This window comes from Saimiri boliviensis, chromosome 12, assembly GCF_048565385.1.
Source record: "Saimiri boliviensis isolate mSaiBol1 chromosome 12, mSaiBol1.pri, whole genome shotgun sequence".
In the NCBI taxonomy this organism is placed as follows: domain Eukaryota; kingdom Metazoa; phylum Chordata; class Mammalia; order Primates; family Cebidae; genus Saimiri; species Saimiri boliviensis.
The window spans coordinates 76144844-76160663 of record NC_133460.1 but is presented as its reverse complement, the minus strand read 5'-3'; the positions used below and the strand labels follow the sequence as shown (position 1 = coordinate 76160663).

At 38.9% G+C, this 15820-nt stretch overlaps 1 protein-coding gene across 2 annotated transcripts in view; it reads right to left on the bottom strand.

Annotated features, from left to right (window-relative positions):
• The window catches only part of PCGF5 (polycomb group ring finger 5), a 121985-nt gene that overhangs the window by 80511 nt on the left and 25654 nt on the right, over window positions 1-15820 (bottom strand). The gene's annotated exons all lie outside the window — the stretch shown is intronic.

Below are 15820 nucleotides of genomic sequence, written 5' to 3'. Positions count from 1 at the left end.
CAGGGAAAATCAAAGAAATGAAGATTTTGCCTAACTTAGTGGTTCTAGAGAGAGAGAGAGAAATATATTTTAGGCATTTAAAATAATTGTGTTTACATATCTAATCTAACTGGACCATAAGAATTTGGATCCTAAACTGTGTTACATATAACTTAGTTTACCTATAAAATTTTAAAAAATTGTTTATGTAGCTAAAAATTACACATTTACTAGATAGTTTATAGATATATTTCAATTTAAATATAGCTATATTTTGCAAATTTTAAGAAATATTTGTTCTGGTATTTTATGAGAAAGAAGTTAAAACTTGAACATCAAGGAAATCTTTCATCTCTGTGCTCAAATAAAGGCATTTATACACTTCTTGATCTTGGTGACCTATCCAGAATCAAAACAATACCAAAAGTACTCATTTTCACAAAAGACAGTGAGGCAGTGAATGGAGGAAGAAATTTGAGGAAGAGAGAGTAAAAGGGCAGGACGTGGTAATAATGAATTGGCAGTGGGGAACTTTTGCTATGTATAACTATTTTTATCCTCGGAGCTATCCTTCTTAGCATTTTCTGGGTTGTCATGTTTATCATTGTCCAAGACTTGAGAACCAAACATTTGTCTGGAAAGAAATGGCTCTACCATTTCATATCCATTTATTCTGTGTTTTAGTAACTTCCAAATAGGCCGTTTGTAAAAATGTGCCTGGAACACAATGGTAAATAAGATAGACCTGGCCTGGTTATCATGGAGTTTGCATTCTAGAAGAATTAAATTAATATCTACGAAGTAAGTATTAGTTAAAAGTATATAAGACAGTTATTTGAGTGCAAATTTCTTACAAATGGAGGAAAGACTAACGTAAGTTTTTTTTTTTTTTTTTTAAATGAAAACCTTAATTCAGATTAAGGTTTAATTCAAACCTAATCCAGTAAGTTCCACTTATTATCCAATGCTGGAATCCCATCTAAGACATCCCTAACACCCCTCTTCCCTGTCACAAGGCTTGTCAGAATATTTTATGAGGAGTAAAGAGTAGACATAACCTCATGCAAATTAAACAGTATATTTGTAATTCCAAAAGTTTCATCTTTATGAAAGCAAATAATTATTCAAAAACATGTTCTCTAAATTTAATCACTACTTTATCTGTAGTTCTGGTTATGTGAATTAGAACATTTTTATGATTTTGTGGTGTCATGCTTCACAAACTCAACAATAAACAGCAAGCTAGTTATACAATCACATTATGAAAACTGCATAAAAGTGTTAAATAAGCTTATACAGACGTAACGCTCATTTCAGAAAGGTGGACCTGACTGAAATCATTAGGTTCACAAAATTTAAACAACCTAAAACAATCAGGTTTAAAACTTTTAAATATATACACTTGTTTTTGTTGTTGACGGATTGCCTATATTGAAAGAATAAAAGATCTATAAAATTTATTTCAATTTCAAAATTACAATGGAAATAAAAAATGTTAGAGAAAGAAGAAAACGATAAGAAAGAAAATTTCCATTAATGCAAGTAATTGGTTTGTCAGGATACAGTTTTCAAGAAATTGGAAAACATGACTCTTACACAAATATATATTAAGTGTATGTCAAAAATTTATTTTAACTCAGCAGGATGGTACATCTGGTTCAATGTAATAAAGGAAAGACTGAAGTGTATACAGTAAATGAAAGAATACTGAAATAAGATTGCTAATTTAGATATAAAACTGGTTACTATCTGTGGGGCAATCAAACTATAACCTTTGGGGTTATCTTCAACAGAAATCATTTGCAGGTGATCAATCTACAAATTAACATTTAACTTCATAGAATCTGGATCCTAATAAATACTAAGTTAAACAAAAGAACACTTTCCTAGAAAATGACATGATTCTTGGCTGGTGTCTTAAGTGCTCCAAGAAAACACTAAAAAGTCATGCAATCATCCTTGTGCCTTATTCCCAAATGTTGGATAATTTTCCTAAGTATTTTAATATGCAACAAAACCTTGGCTATAAAAAGCCCTCATGAATTAGTTAGCCTTGAAAGTGGCATGCTCTAGAGACCTAAATTAGCACTTAAAATGCTTAGTTCCAAAAGGTTTGCTGGTAGATTGTGACTGAATCCTTCCCCTGCCCCTAACTCCATCAAGGCTGCAAAATCATGTTTTTTTTGTGTGCTTTCTTGTCTTTTTTTTTTTTTTTTTTAATCATGTTTGGTCTCTATTCTTCTGCATCGGAAAATTTGCTGCCTACCCTGTATTGTTTCTAGTCATTTTCACCAACACATTTCTTTACTGCTTTTCTTCCTTTGAAAATATCCCCTCATATGAACATTAATCATGCCGACCTTTTAAGCAAAGAATGACCTAACTCCTTCAACATAAACACATCTAAAAGTTGAGTCACAGTTTGATAATAAGCATCATATTATATATCATAAATGGCTAATCTCTTTGCCCAACCACCCCTTGCCCCAACATTAAGCAGCACATTGAAAGTAACTTATTATTTAAGATCAGTAAGTAGTTGATAACCTCTATTTACTAAAACCAATTAGGTAACAAGAAGGAAGTTTTCAAGGCTGCTAAGGAGTCAAATATAGTAAAAACTTCTGGCTGTATATTATATTACAGTATCCCTCATTTAGACTCTTAATAATTAACAGTAATGGTGACTACTATGCAATGACTGCTCACTATGTGCCAAATACTGTGCTGAGAGCTTACAAATGTATCCTACTTAATCCTCATAACAATCCTGTTAACTACTTTGTATTATTAGTCTCATTTTTCAGAAGAATACACTGAATCACAGAGAAGTAAATTAACTCTCTCCAGGTCACAATGGTGGGTTTTACTGAAATCATTAGGTTCACAAAAATCAATCAGCTTAAAATAGTCAGATCACAATGGTGGTAGATTCAAATCCAGGTTATTTTGCCTCAGGGTCTTTAGGCTTAACTACCACACTACATCTAAAAAGACAAAAGAACTATAAAAACAGATACATCGACCATCATCATTATGGCATTTATATAGCACATTTTATACGAAGGCATGGTTCTAAGCAACGAACATATAAAAACTTATTTATTTCTCACAATAACCTTATGGTGTGAGCACAATTATTCTCAATATAGGAAGAAGGAATTGAGGCAACGAATGGTTATCCAGGGTCACAATGCTAATAAAATGCCAGGCTTGGATATAATCCTGGACAGTATAGCTCCCAAGTCCAGGACCCTCCTTTAATGCCATCCTGCTTCTTTTAACGATTTCAAAAGCATAGTACCAGTAAACAGTCCTAACTCTTCAGAACCTCTCAGGTTGGAAATCACTCCATTAAAGCATAGAACCGTAACTAAATGTTCATTACTACAATCAAAAGTCATCAAGAACAGATTAACAGGTTTTCATTCAGCCTTGTTAAGAAGGCAAAAAAGTAACACGCTTAAGCAAAATTTCATCCAAGATGAGTTTCTTTTAAAAAAAAAAATGTTTTTTTCTGGAAAATGAACTCAATTCAGAACAAATGAAGTATTACAGTAGTGGTAAAAAAAAATCCTTCTGCAGACATTGTTTTTGTTCTTGCTGCCTTGGGGTTTCTCAGAATTCCCTCAGGGGCTGTGGGTGGTTGACGAGGAGGGGAGAAGATAGTTCTCCACTCCACTTTCAAACACATAGCTCTGCTTACGTAATTTTTGTTTTGTTTTCATATTGGGCTTCCCCGTAAGTTTTCACTTTGATGGGACCTAAGCTCCTGTTTATAGTCTGAATGTGTTCCCCAAATCTGATGTGCTGAAAACTTAATCTTCAAATTCATATGTTGATGAAATTTGGAGGTGGGGCTTTGGGAGGTAATTAAGATTAAACTCATTGGGGGACATGATGGGACTGGTGGCTTTATATGAAGAAAGACCTGGGCTGACACACTCGGACCCTCACAATGAGATGCCCAGCTCAGAACACTGCAGAGGGTCTCCACCAGCAAGAAGGCCCTCACTAGATACCTTGACCTTGGACGTCTCAGCTTCCAGATACGTAAGTAATATATTTCTTTTCTTTATAAATGACCCAGTCTCAGGTATTCAGCTGTAGCAACAGAAAACAAACAAAAGACAGCTCCCATGAAAATGTGGACTAAGTGGGCGGCACTTCTCACTTTTATAAAACTTCCCCCATCACCTCCCTGGTGTCTCAGGAGTTCCACTTCACACTATTTTTCCATTAGCTTCTTGAATCTGGTGCTTGCCCAAGCTCTGACCACCCTCCTACCTGACCCTCCCTTTCCACTTCCCTCCATCAACAATAATCACAAACACAGCTAATGTTATCAACCTCCTACACAGCAACCTCTAGGTTAATATTTTTACATCAACTGCTTCATTGAATGCTCTCAACAATCTTGTGAATTGGGCTCTATAATTGGCCCCACTGTACAGAGGAAGAAGCCAAAGCTTAATTTGCCCACTGCCCAATGGCCACTAAGTGATGAATATAGAATGATAAATTAGATGGCTCACTAGAAAGGCCCCCAACTCTTCACTAGTACATGATCCTGCCTCTCAGTCCCTGTTAATTATGTTCAAATTTCCTACTGAGACTGCATTTGAGACTGAGTGTCTTAAAAATAAACAAAACAAAACAAAAAGCACCTTCCCTTCTGGAACAGCCCCTTACAGCAGCACCTCAACAATGATCAATGCAATGCACAACTTTCACTGCAATCTCATCCATACCTGTTGATATTAATGCTTATAAAATCTTCTCTGGTTCTTTCAAATATATATGTGCACTTCCCAGAAAGGGGCTACATCCCCCTGTTCTTTCTATAGCCTGACTCTCTTTTTACTGGATTACTTCAACAGTTTTGGGCACTAAGTAGGCATAAAGAACACTGGTCAGTAGTCAGGATACCAGAGCTCTGGTTCAGTTTCAGGCAGAACTAGAGCAGACACTGTCACTGTCTCCTCCCTCCTATCTCCTCCATGCTCATTTCTACACACTGAAGGCAGCATTCTTGAACACCTGTGGCTTTTATTCTGGCTCTGGGAGCAGGCTGGGTCCTCTCCCAGAGTGAGGCAAAAATGCAGGGAAGTTAGCATCCCCAGGGAACAGCCCTCAGTCAAGGAGCATGGGCAGTTGATAGGCCAGTAACCTAATTTCCTTATCCTTTGGGTAGGATAAGCTGAAGCATGTAGACTAGTTCCCAGAGTTCCTTAAAGGGATTGAGCTCCAGTTGCCCACAGCAGTAACTCTCTTGAAACCATACCCTTTACTGCCTTCTTTTTCCTCCCTGTCCCACTTCTCTACTTCCCTGCTGGTATTTCTTGGGAGAACCTCTCAAATAAACCACTTACTCTCAAATTCTTGTCTTGGGATGTTTCTTGGGAAACCACACTAAAATTTCTTCTCCCTTCTTTATCTACTTCACTTTCCTATCTGTCAAACAAGAGGAATGCATAAAGGATTTTTATGGCCTCTTTGACCCTAACATCCTATGATTTCAATGAAATCAATTAAATTTCAATATTAAACTAAAACTGGCCTTGAAGGTTACTTCTTAACTAAAACACTGCATCATATCTTGGAGCTGTGGCTGAATATCAACTACATTAATGTGGAAGATGCTGGGAAGCACAAATCAGATATATCTTCAGAGAAGCCTTTGGGCTACACTTGACGGGCATACTGTCGGCCTCTTGCAAGGATGGCCTCAGATACGAAGATCCTCCTTGCCCAAGGTCACTTTCCCAAGCAAGCAAGGACTGAGGAAAGCTAGAGTACAAAGGCTTGGCCATCTCAGCCCAAGTCAAGAAAACTCTGAGGAGTTATTCTATTTCCAGAGCTCCCTGCCGTGCTGGCTCTACAGCTCAACTCCTCCTCGACACCCTCTTCCTTCCTTCCCAACCTTCAAAGGTCATTCCCTAATAAACATCCTGGATGCAGAACTCCACCTGAGAGTCAGCTTCCCAGGGAACTCAACCTGTGACAAGTACATTTTCAATCTTTTTTGTAATGTTATAAAATGCATAGACTCTGGAATTTTGCTTGAGGAAGCACAAATGATCTTTGAATGTTGTAAGACCCAGAAAGTGGTAGAGACACAGAACAAAAAACTAAGCTTTTAATAAAATAAGAAAGAGGCAGATACAAACCAGCCATGTACATGATATAGTTTCAGTTTCTGAACAAAAACAAGAAATATGTAAAAGGTCAGCACAGCCAGTGAAACTGAGAGCTAAGACCTCAGATGAGAGTCACAGAGGGTGATAAAAGAGAGGAACATCTGAGAGAGGAGAAAAATGGCCTGGTTGAGAAAGGGAAGAAGACTAACACCAAACACACTCAGCCAAACATCACGGGGTAGAAATAACCCATCTGAAGGAGGGCTCTTTATCTCACAAAACTATATCCAATCCCTAAGAGGTACTGCCCTGTGGTATGACAAGGGCAAAATGTCATCCTGGGAATTGCTGCTAATTAAACTCAGGATTGGATCAATGCTGCTGAAGAGGCCATGGGGATTCCCCAAGTTGCTGCCACTAATCAGGGCTTTTACAGAAAACTTTCCCAACAAGATGGAAGGACAGAGACAACTTTGGACTCTGCAACCCACAGGCAGGTCTGCCTTCTGGAGAAAAAACCAGTGATGCTGCTTTGCCAATGGTTATGCCGAACTGGTGTTTTGGGGTGACCTCCAGGAAAGTAGGGATACTAAGGGTAGGTAAGGAGGGTGAATGAAATTTAAAACAAGGTGTCAGCAAACGTATTCCTGAGAAGATGGCATCTGGGCAAAGACCAAAAAAACAGGTAAGGGAGTTGGTCTTGCAGTATCAAAAGGTTAAGTTACTACACAGAGAGAAAGGAAAGTATCCTAACCAGGAATGATGCTGATGTCCAAGGTCCCCCCATCAAGCAGGCCAGTGTGGCTGAGAATGAGCAGATGGGACTGAGGTCAGGGAGGCAGGGTGGGTCACGCAGGTCCTCCAGGACCACTATAAGGACTCTGGGTTCAATTTGGAGAAGATGGAAAGCCAAAGAATCATAATTAGGTAAAATGACACGATGTGACACTTCCATTCCCCTTCTCTGGGTTTACTTTTCTCCACAGTATTTCTCATTGTCTGACAAAGTAAAAATGTTATATATTTATCTATCTCCACCCATTCGAATGTACGCTCTGTAAGGGCAGGTTTTTTTTGTCTGTTTTGTTCACTGGTATAGATTCATTTTCCCAATGTCTGGCACTTAGTAATCAATATTTATTGAATAAATGCATGAATCATCTTGAGAACCAGGGGAACTCTTTCCAGACAAAGAAAACCTTGTTTCTATTTCCTTGGAAGATCTGTTTTTAAGTAAGTGTTATGAGGCTGAAACAAAAAAATATTTACTATCTCTTTTAGGCACTTGGGAGGGGCCCTAAAACTAAATATGTTTCTAATTTCTAATAACTGGATGCCCACGGTTCAGGGGGAAACCACAGAAGCATAAGCAGTTTGGGACATGTTACATTTATAGGATTCATTCATTAAACACATATTAAGTAACAGTATCTAAGAGATGCTCAAATCCAGAGGTACTAACTTTCTGCATAGGGCAGGCAGGTCATTCTTAAGGCAGGAGGGAAGAGGTCGGGGTGGGGAGGGGAGCATATACAAAGTACACTTGTTCCCTCCCTATCAGGATGAGGACTCTCCTTTGAAAATCACTGAACCAGGTGATTCTCAAGAGTACCCTCTGATTGCAAAACGTTTGACATTCACTAGCAAAAGAAAATTTGTCCTTTTCTTCATATAAAAGATTCCAACATACCCATAGTTTAAGATTCAGAAAGTTTTTTTAAACCAGTTTAGATGTCTTTTCATGACACTTATGTTTCCAGATCAATCTGGACTCAATACATGACAAAAATGATTTCTGTTCACAATAGAAAAGAGAGTAGGTAAAATATAATTTAAATTTAATAAAACAAAATGAAAATGTATTCAAAACAGGAAGGAAAAAGGGGAATATGGTGGGAGAGGATGATGTCCAGTACCTGTTGACAGAGGAGTCAGCAAAGGAACCCATTTTTCCCTCTGGAAGCAAGGCTCCCATGTACTCTCTACCACCATTAGCACTTTCCTCAGTAAATTCAAAAGTTCTTTGTGAGCTCGTACCAGTCATTTAACCTCGGTGAGTCCCCATTGCTTCACTCTACAAAAGGGGCTACCTTACAAATCCCACTCTCCAGGGGTTGGATAACATAATACACAGAGAACACTCGGCACAATGCCGGGACCACAGGACACCCTCACCCTCAATAAACGTCAGCAGTTGTAATAACACTGCCCGTGGAGATTTTATTTTCCAAAGATACATGTCTTTGCAGCCATCCTCAGAAAATAATACATCATGGAGTGGTCACATAGAGAGAGGGATGTGCCTAAGGAGCCCAGGAGTCTCAGACAAGACCTAGGACATGAGAGTCAGTTTATGAGCTTTCAAATGATTCCCCCAGTCTTCAAGCCTCCCCTGTTGATGCCAAGCAGAATAGAGACAGGCCATGCTGCTGACCAGATTCCAGATTCCTGACTCACAGAAACTGTGAGAGATAAACAATTACTGTTGTTTGAAATCATTAAGTTTCAGAGTAGTTTGTCATTCAGCATTAGATGACCATGACATGCCATTAACTGGCTTGCTTGTCCATGTATAATATAAAAACCACATTATGTTATTTTTCTGTTTAAAAAGAGATTTGAATGGTACCACATCATGCACAGGATAAAAAGAACCTGGAGGCTCCTCAACAGACTGGAAGACTCAAACAGGGGGATTAAATCTTGTCCACCAGTGAATTTCCAGTGCCTCAGCAGTTCCTCATCCAGCAAGTGACTTCACCAGCTGGGATGAAACCAGATGACAGGGAAAAGAGTAAACAAAGAAGATGAATTATAAAAACCAGGTATTCAGCAAGTATAGACAAAGCTCCTTCCATGCAGTACTATTGTGAAACTGCCCTCATAGAGACTGTGAGGGGGACAAACAATAAATACATAAATAGCATCTGTCACCCTCTGAAATACTGAAAAAGCACATTAGTGTAATGGAATGGAGCTGGGTAAGTATATATCAGAAGTGGGGGATGGGATTGGATATTGTATCAGGGTAGTAAGAAAGGTTTCCCTGAGGATACATTTCTGCTGCAACTGGCATGGTTTTGAAGCCATGGAAAGATCTGGGAAAATAAAGGAACAAGAAGGCTTAGAAAGTGCAAAGGCTCTGGGGTGAGAAGGAACGTAAAACTCTGCTTGTGCTTCCATGATGGTGTAGGGCATGGGTGTTTCAATGTGCATGCACAGGTTTCTTGCTTAGAAAGTCTAATACATAAACATTTGAACTTTGTAAACTAAAATTCAGATCTGATTATGGTTTATTGGCCAACATTTTAGCAGATTTTGCAATTAGTACATTTCTGCACTGGACATCTTTGCCCTGCATCACTCCTCTTGGCACTGACACTCCAGCCCTTGCTGACAGAATCTCACTTCAGCTGCACCACTCTGGGTCTTCTCTGCCACCATGTGGATTATCTGTAGGAAACCAGTGAGCCATTCTGACAAATGTGCAGTTCCATGATAGTCTTAACACTCCATGGGGCAACACTTGACCAGCAGGGGATGGGAGAAAATGGACAAATAGTCACCCACCCCAATTTTATCTAGTAACCAATTTTAAGGCACGTTTTTGGAGGGTGTCCTGTGGGAACAAGTCCCAATTGCCCACAACGGTGACCAAGTTGACTAACAAACTTTGGACTGGGTTTCCTTCCTTCCCTAGTAACTCTTACCAGTCTCAAATGCTGTTCTTTGGGATTATTCCTCAAAATAAAGTAATTGGCCCTAATCCCCTGTTTAGGCTCTGCTACTTTAAAGAACCAGTCTAAGACAGCATTTATATTTGATTTTTAAAAAAAGATTTAGGCCAGGCACGGTGGCTCATGCCTATAATCTCAGCATTTTGGGAGGCCAAAGCAGGAGGATTTTGAGCCCAGGAGTTCAAGACTAGCCTGGATAACACAGTGAGAACCTCATCTCCACAAAAAAATTTAAAAATGAGGTGGAGGGTTGCTTGAGGCAGGAGGTCAAGGCTGCAGTGAGCTGTGACTGCACCACTGCACTCTCGCCTGAGTGACAGAGTGAGACCCTGCCTCAAAAAAAAATATGTATGTGTACATGTATGTGTGTGTGTGTGAATATATATGTGTGTGTATATATGTATACATATATATATACACACACATACATATGATTTATATTCAATTATTCAAGAATATTATTAACCCTATAAGGCAAGCTATCTTCTAGGACTCTAGACAATGGATAGAAAGGATAACAGAATACTGGGTTTTTCCTGTATAATTCCACCCTAAATTTTCTCTTTTTTCTTTTGATATGGAGTCTCACTTTGTCATCCAAGCTGGAGTGCAATGGTAGATCTCTCTGCTCACTGCAACCTCAGCTTCCCAGGTTCAAGTGATTCTCCCACCTAAGCCTCCCAAGTAGCTGGGATTACAGGCACCTGCCATCATGCCTGGCTAATTTTTGTAATTTTTTTTTTTTTTAGTGCAGATGGGGTTTCACCATGTTGGCTGGTCTTAAATTCCTAACCTCAGGTGACCTGCCTGCCTCAGCCTTCCAAAGTGCTGGGATTACAGGTATGAGCCACTGTACCTGGCCCCTAAATTTTCTTTTAATATTTGACTTTTTTTTTTTTGAAGGAGGAGGAGGTATCCAATGTTCAGAGACACTTTGCTCAAAGGTGTATGGTGGCATTTACTCCTTTAACTTCATAACCACAAACTTTAAGTGGGTCTTTAATGCTGCAGGCAATCTGACTATGTGTCCCTGTTCTATTAATCTCCCAATTTCCCAATGGACTATTTCTCATCTTTTCTGTCTCTTAAATCCTCAAACCACCTTCCCCATCCTCAATCTCAGCTGCTTCCTATTCCACTGAGAAACTCAGGCATTAGAAGAAAACTCACATACACACTCACCACATCCACTCCCCCTATACTCTCTGCTTTCTCTATGGGCATCATATAAACCACAGTACAACTATCACAGCAGGTGCCCCACACGTGGTCTGCATCGCATTCTTTATTTCCCTACTTGAGGATAACACTACAGAAATTCTTTCCTTTCCCCTATATCATCAACCTTTGCTCTCTGATGGACAGCTCTCATTAGCACACAGACATATCCTTAATACTATCTTTTTTAAAAATGAAGACAATACAAGTTATTTTGCCCTCGACTTTGATCTTCCTCTCTTCTTTAGCTCTTCTTATGCTCTTGGTGATCTCATTCAGTTTGTGGCTTTAAACAATCTTTATGCTTCTGAATTCAAGACCTTATTATCCTCACCTCCAGACTCATATCCAATTGCTTACTCTGTGTATTCATTTTATATTGCTGTGATAACAAATTATGACAGACTTAGTGGCTGAAAACAACACAAATTTACTATCTTATAGCTCTATAGGTTAGATATTCATCTCCCTGGGCAAAAATCAAGGTGTTTACAGGGTTGTGTTCACTTCTTGAGGTTATACAGGAGAATTTGTTTCCTTGCCATTTCCACCTTGTAGCAGCCACCCACATTCCTTGGTCAGTGGCCCGCTTCCTCCATTTTCAAATGCAGCAACACTGCATCTCTCTGGCCATTCTCTCAGTCACCTCGGCCTCTGACCACCATAGGGAAGATACTCTAATTCTAAGGACTTGTGTGACTAGGTTGGGCCCAACAAATAATCCAGGTTGTTAATCATCACATGCACAATGTCCCTCTGGCTACCTAAAGTGACATATTCACAGGTTCTGGAGATTAGGCTATGAACATCTTTAGGGGCCATTATTCTTCCCACCACACTCCGCATCTTCAACTAGATGTTTAACAGACATGCCATACTCAGCATGTCCAAGCTGATCTCCAATTCTCCCTCCACAACAGATCTCTCCACCGAAAGTTTTCTGCATCTTGGTTGATAACATCTCCATTTTCCTAGCTATTCAGGCCTGAACCCAAGGAATCATCCTCAACTCCTCTCTCTCTCTCACATCCCAAATCTAAGTCACAGAGAAACAGATTTTTTCTTCAAAACATATCTAGAATCTGTGTTGGTCTGAGCCATCACCCTCTCATATTAGGATTCCTGCTATCACTTTCTGATTGGTCTCCCTGCTTCTTCCCTTCCTTTTTATAGTCTATTAGAGTCTGTTTTCAGAGCAGCCTTCAGCCAGTTTAAGCATGATCCTTTTAAAAAATAAGTCAAATAATATCGCTTCTCTGATCAAAATGCTGCAATGACTCCCTAGCTCACTTGGAACAAAAGCCGAAGCCCTTCATGGTCTCCACCCCCGACCCAGGGTAGAGGGCCTTTCTGACCTTATCTCCTACTCAACCCCCGGTTTTTTCCCTTCCAGCTATCCCATGCCACCCTGTGAACACTCAGGTGTACCTTCCCTTAGGACTTGGCGCTTTCAGACTTGGCTCTCGCTGTTCTGTCTGTAATACATTCTTACTTCACTATCAACTTGGCTAATGTCCCATCCTCCCATTCCTTTTAGTTTTCTATTGCCGCCATGACAAATTACCACTAATAAAGCAACTTAAAACAATACCCATTTATCATCTCACAGTTGTGTAGGTTAGAAGTCTGGGTACAATTTGGCTCAGCTGGGTCCTCTGCTTAGTCTCACAAGGCCAGAATCAAGGTGATAGCAGGGATATATTCCTTTTGGAGGCAATGTGGACGGGTCTCCTTCCAAGCTCCTTTGGGTCTTTGGCTGGATTCAGTTTATTGCAGCCGCAGGATTGAGGTCCTGTTTCCTTGGAGGCTGTTCTTTGATATTCCAGGCTACACGCCTTCCTTCTTGTGTTTTCTATGCACCCTCAGCATGGGTGGGTGGAGTCTCTCTCACATTTTGGATCACTCCAACTGTTGCCACATCTCTCCAACTCTAGCCAGTATAATTTCCCAACTTTTAAGGGCTTGTTTATTAGATAGGGCCACCCAGATAATCCAGGTTAGCCTCCATATTTTAATATTTGTAACCATAATTAGACCTGGAAAGTCCCTTTTGCCATGTAATTTAACCTACATATTTGCAGGTCCCAGGGTTTAGGGCATGGACTTTTGGGGGTCACTCTCCCTACCATATCTCCTTTCCTGATCGTGGTATGTACACTACCACTCAGCTTCCTACTTACTGCCCACTTTTGGTTTTTCCTTTCTCTGTTCTACTTTTTTAAAAAAATTTTTCCACTGCCACCTTATAACAAACCATATAATAAATGTTTACTATGCCTGTTTTATTTTCTGTCTTCTCCTGATAGAAAACAGACTCCATTAGGTCAAGAATCATTGTTTTGTTTATTGATATTCCAAAGACTATCTGGTAGTCACTCAATAGGTATTTCTTAATGAATAAATGAACTTACCCTTCCATAGATTTTGTTTTTAGTATCAACAGTTTGAAAATGCTAATTAGAATAAAGCTTCTTAATTGATGAGGAAGATGGATAAATATCAAAGAATTGCTTTCTTAATATTTTCCCATAGCTATGGTCAATAGCATCTGACTAGCTTAGTTCTTATTAATAAAGACTCATAGCAATGTATGTAATTATTATTTTTATGAAAATAAGAATGCCTCATTTTCAGACTATTATCCAGGTATACAAGCATTGAGTTGAGTTAATCTTGTCTCAAATATATAGAAAAATAAACTAAAGTAGTCATAAACGGTTTTTAAAAAAAATTCTATAAATGCCTCTGGGATGGAAAATGGAACCATTTTTGTTTAAGAAGGTACTATCAGAAATGAGTGAGACTTGCTTAAGTTTAAGACTACCAATTGCCTTCAGTCAGTTTAAGATTGGAGAGAGGATGACAAAAGTATAAAGAAAAAAAAAATAAGAGAATTTTGGAGCCAAAAACACTTAAGAAATAAAATCTAAACTTTATGGAGGAGGAAACTGAGACTCAGAGAGGGAAGTAACTTGTCCAATCTCACGGCTCGCCAGTGATGTGATACTTTGGATAAAGATTATTTATTGTAAGAGAGTGACAATTAAATTTCTGTTATTCCTTTAAGCATTTAAAATATTCACTTATTTTGGGAGATGCCTTTTGGACAAAAAAAGAAAAGAAAAAAAAATAATCATTTAGTGAGCTGATTCTCTACCTCAAAGTGCTGTATCCAACACGAATGCTCACAGACAGTGAGACTTTGCCTACCAGCCTCGTACTTGTTCCGACTCAGTCAAAATGTGCATTTCGGGTAGAGTGTTCTGGACAAGCAACAATCCCAAAGAAGCATGGCCCAAGATCTTGCAATCAGAGTGATTCTTGGAGGGCTACACAGGACATCACTGTACTGAGGACAAGCTTATCATACACACATCAGGAAACTAAAAAGCATATGGGATACACAATGGTGTCTGACAAGATTACCTATATGTTATTAGGGAAAAAATGCAGTACTCCCCCCCTCTTATCTGGGGGTTGCTTTCTGTGGTTTCAGTTACCTGTGGTCAACCTCAGATAAAAAATATTAAATGGAAAATTCCAGAAATAAAAAATTCATAAGTTTTAAATTGTGTGCCATCTGAGTAGTGTGATGACATCTCATGTGGTCCTTCTCTGTCGTGAATCATCCCTTTGTCCAGCATATCCGTGCTGTCTATGCCACCATCCTTAGTCAGTTAGCAGCCATCTCAGTTATCAGATTGACGGTCGCAGCATCACAGTGCTTGTGTCCAACTAACCCTTATTTTACTTAACGGCCCCAAAGCATAAGAGTAGTGATGCTAGCACATTGTTACACTAGTTCTATTTTATTAGTTGTTGTTATTAATCTTTAATTGTGCCTAATTTGTAAATTAAACTTCATCATAGTATATATATATATATATATATATATATATGAATAAAATATAGCATATATAAGGTTCAGTACTATCTGTGGTGTCGGCATCCACAAGGGGCCTTGGAACGTGTTCCCTGAGGACAAGGGGGAACTACTGCAATGGTCAGTGTAAGGATCTTGACAAAACCTGTAAGTATTTATAGATCTGGACTCGTTGCCAGCAGAGGGGGAAAAATGAAGCGAAGTATATTTTAAGGGAAGAATAAATAAGATATATTTTGAATAGGGTTCTCACACAAACAGAAAAGACCGCAGGAACTGATGTGAAATCATTTCTAATTTTACCACACCACAACCTTCTGCTTTTTGAATACCTACAACAGGAATGAAAACCAGCACAATAATCCAGATCTATATTTAAAGCAACAGCTCATTTGTTTGCTATTTAAGACAACCTTTCATTCACTTTTGAGCACGTGGCATTAAGGGAAAAAATCAAGAAACTGGTTTATTTAGGCAACATCCAGAGAGTGATTAAATAGGAGAGCATCAATGTTACACAGAAGGAGAAAATAAGTCTATTTTTGGAGCCACCAATCAACTTTCCTCACCATGGTTACACAGGCTGTGTTTCATAACTTTCCAGAATCACAGATGATTCAAAATGACCTTGGTAATAATTTAGACCAAATCTCATGTTTTATACAGAGGGAAACTAAAGCTTAGAGGGGTGGGGCAGATCGTCTGATATCACAGACCTTTAGTAACACATCATGACCAGAACTCAACTCTCCTGTCTTCTAAGGAAAAATGTGAAATCACTTATTGCTGCAGTCTGAATGTTTGCATTACCCCAAAATTCATATGTTGAAATCTTAACCCCAAAAGTGATAAGATTAAGAGGT